Source organism: Vigna radiata, chromosome 3 (genome assembly GCF_000741045.1).
Source record: "Vigna radiata var. radiata cultivar VC1973A chromosome 3, Vradiata_ver6, whole genome shotgun sequence".
In the NCBI taxonomy this organism is placed as follows: Eukaryota; Viridiplantae; Streptophyta; class Magnoliopsida; order Fabales; family Fabaceae; genus Vigna; species Vigna radiata.
The window spans coordinates 1,917,109-1,921,077 of record NC_028353.1 but is presented as its reverse complement, the minus strand read 5'-3'; the positions used below and the strand labels follow the sequence as shown (position 1 = coordinate 1,921,077).

At 31.4% G+C, this 3,969-nt stretch overlaps 1 long non-coding RNA gene across 1 annotated transcript; it reads right to left on the bottom strand.

Moving 5' to 3' along the window:
* Nucleotides 1-1,238: 1,238 nt before the first annotated feature.
* LOC106757507 lies at nt 1,239-3,742 on the bottom strand. The gene is made up of 3 exons (XR_001375516.2): nt 3,534-3,742; nt 3,317-3,387; nt 1,239-1,519 (listed from the first exon to the last, which is right to left on the bottom strand). It is a non-coding gene; the product is annotated as an uncharacterized LOC106757507 (long non-coding RNA).
* Nucleotides 3,743-3,969: the final 227 nt, after the last annotated feature.

Here is a 3,969-nt window from a genome sequence, read left to right as displayed (position 1 = left end):
TTATGAAAATTAGTGAGAATGTGTTTGTTTAATTAGGCATGCATGCACATTTGAAGGTTTGTCTATGGACGAATTGGATCTGGACTTGATGGCTTGAGAGGGCCCCGTGGAAGAGACTGCAAAAACATTATTCCATTGTTTTCCCTCAGCCATTGATCTTCTTCTGCTAACGCTCTACCTGCTGCTCCAACTTCAGAAAAACAAACCAAAATGGTGAAGATCATTACTACCATTATGAAGAAAACCATTCTGAAAGACAATGCCATCTTTCTGCTCAATGTTTATGTCAGTCAGATTGGAATTAAAGGCAAGCGTTAGGCTCATGCGCATTTATGTATATATATAGGCATTTGAAATTTTGAATTGAACAGTGGCTCTGGGCTTCATGAGACTTGGTATGAAGATTAACGACGTTGACGACGCTAAAACACCTCTTGCGATTAATTCATATATTCAACTTCTACCTTTTTTGGATTTCTATATATCTGACTCAGTTTTTGTTTTACGACGCCACTGTTATACGACTTTCCAAATTCATATATATTGACCAAGTCACATTCATATATTTCAAAGACCATTTTCTACTTATCCCTGGCTCAATTTGTTTTTTATTCATGTAAACATACTATACGAGAATTCATGTAAATTAATACTAAAAAAATAGAATGTAAGGAATTTTGATGATAAAAAAAACTGAATGCAAGCATTTTTAGTGAGGACTGGTAGTCTAATACACCAACCAAAACCTTTGTTGGATATGTTATGCTTCAAGAAAATATTTTAATTTTTTTTTAAAGATAGATAGGAGCAATTACTATTCTAATATACAACTTCAGCATTCAGAAAATAGAAATTGTATTTTAAAGCATATATGATTTTATTTTAGAAAAATGTTAAAATTATGTTTTAAAACACAACTTTAATTAACTTTTTTAAGTTGAAATTGTATTTTAACGTACGATTTTTTTAAATAAAAATTTTATTTTAAAATATGAACTATTAATTAAAATAATAATTTAAAGTATGACTTCTTCAATATAATGCTATTTTAAAGTATAATTCATTTATTAGAAGTCGTATTCAAAAAATGCATACACATATACGATTTTTATTTTATTTTTGAAATCTATTTACTTTTTTGCAAATGTTTTTTTTTTCTAATTCAGGTTTACATAAATTATTGTTGTGATTATGAACAGTAGCAAAAATTGCCAATCGGGTATAGAGAATCAGCAACCAAATACAAATTGTGACATCCCCATTATATACGTCATACATATAAAATAAGACGTCACCACATACAATACTAGAAAGCAGTTAGAGTAATTAAAGTATGAGGATTACAGTCATCCACAATTTTTGAGTAAGACTTTGAAACTTAAAGTGCTAGAGTATCTCAAAATGACATAAATTTAAAAGTGTTCCAAAAGGGCTCAACAGGCCTAGAAATCCTAAAGAGTCTAAGCAGCAGCATCTTCATTTCCTTCCAAGACGTTTTCTAGGGAGACCTCATTCTCCTCTACTCACATCCAAAATGGATGATCATCGCAACCGGAAAGCACACACAAACATGGCACAACACAAGCAATGCAAGGGTGAGCTAATTATATAAAAAAAAACATGTATCAGATTAAACATATAATCATACAAGAGTGAACTTAGATCAAAATAGTAAGAAATACAACATAAGCAATGTTCATTCTAGACTTGACTCGTCCGGACATTAAAATGATAGTCGGGCTATGGCGAGTCTTGTACCCGTGGTGACTTATGAAACTTGGGTTCCCCACCCTGCCACACTCACGAGGTTAGTCCGTTCCGCGCCTTGAGGCATACTGGGAGCCCCCAAGACTAAGGACCTCCTGCTACTTCTCACCACATGGTTCAACCTCTCTAAGTGAGTTTGATTGACCATTGAAGCGTCAGAATGACTCCCAAGGCTGAGCCCCTACTTTCATTTTAAAACACTAAGAATCTCACCAAGAGATTCAACACTTTGAATCACACTTACTAACTTGAATTATAATGTACTTTGAAACTTACCATGAACAACCTGGAAATCATACCTCTTTACTTTCGAACTCCTATACTTTGGATTAGAATCAACACACATGTTAAAGTTCTAAAATTCAAAGTAATTATTTAATCAAAAGAATAAGTTAACCAATCCTTCGTAGACTTCAACCCTGAAGTGTAACATTATTCATAAGAAAACCCAAGAAGGCAATACAATTACTCCTCTTCTGTTCCACTACCTATGTAACTTTTCACGTAAAACTCCCTTAAACAAAAGATATACCCTTCTCAATCTACCATCGATGAGACCTATAAGTAGTAATACAAATCTCTACACTTTTGAAAATATCAAACCAAGAAAATACTGGAACTTCTCCCCTGCACCTTCACTTTTAATTTTCTTAAAATCAAATGATCCCATCCTATTAAAATATTCAAAATTCCAATCCAAATAAAAAGTTTCTCTCCTGGACGTAACCTTCCCTATATAAAATAATAGATAAAAGAAACTAAAACATGTTTACATTAAATCCACGACCATTCCTTTATTTAATTATATTTTTTTTTTCTAACTTATAAACTCACGAACTCTGTAACCAAACTTCACTCAAAATAAAACTTTATTCTCTTTTCTATACTATATTATATTAATAGAAATTAAAATCACACAATCTCTGCTTCTAATTTTTATATATATATATATATATATATATATAATAATAATAATAATAATAATAATAAATATAACTTAATCCTGTTAAGTTTCGATACATATATATTATTATATAATATATGTAATATAATCACTTATATAGAAGTTATATATATTATATAATATACAAAAGAATGTAAAAGATATATTAATATTAAGTTTCTAAACAGTCATATAAAAGTTATATATATATTATTATACAATATGCAAAGGTAAGTAAAAGATATATATTTATATTCTATACAAAGATCACAAAACCAAATGAATATAGTATAATATATTATTTATATCAATCTTGATATTAAAAGGAAATCTAACAAATCCAAAAACTCATCGTCCTATTTTTTCCTCTGTTACCCAGTTTCTCTCACATCTTATATAATCAATTTAACAATATTACATTCAATTTCAGTTAACAACTCAATTCAAAGCAGATAAGATTCATCACCATGCCAATTCACAGATTTATACTGGCATCCAGTAAAATTAACAATTGCAGAGCAACTTCACAAACACATCAGTTCAACATTCAACATGTAATTATTTTATAAAATAAATTCCTAAAAAAAAATAATCAACTCCCCTTACCTCTAGGTTGTCCCGTACAGTCTACAGAAAACGCCCTAACAGTGACCCACACGGCGATGCACTTACAGAACCTACAAATCACCAAATTGGTGATGGAGAACAACTCTTAGGACTAAAACACAATAGAAATCAGAAAAGGGGTTGTAACTGCTTTAAACCGGTAAAACCCCAAATCCTAGGTTTCGAAAATGGCGGAGGAAACAGGGAAACAACTTACCAGAAGGAGACAGAGAAAATAATCGGTTCGAAGTGAAGCCCTTGACGCCAGGAACGGTTTGGCAGCACCCAAGTAAGATTTGAACGGTTCAATGGAGAGTAAAGCTAGAGAGAAGGCAGAGGATTTAAAGAACCTGATTTTAGAGAGAGAAGGAAAAATGGCTTAGTGAAAGATCTGATTTTAGAAAAGCCTCTTCTAAAGCTAAGGCACCCTTAGTTTGATGGGCTTGGCTGCTCCACGTATTAAGGCCTAATGGCTTTAAAATAATTTTCAGACCTTTACACATATAGAAATAAATAAAGTATTCAAAGTTTTTTCAAATGTGCAATAACAATCACTAAGTTTCATGTCTGTTTAACTAATAACTGATTTTGATTTTGAACCTGTCAAAAGAACGCTGAAAAAGAAAACAGATGTCAACACCATGTTTTTGGCT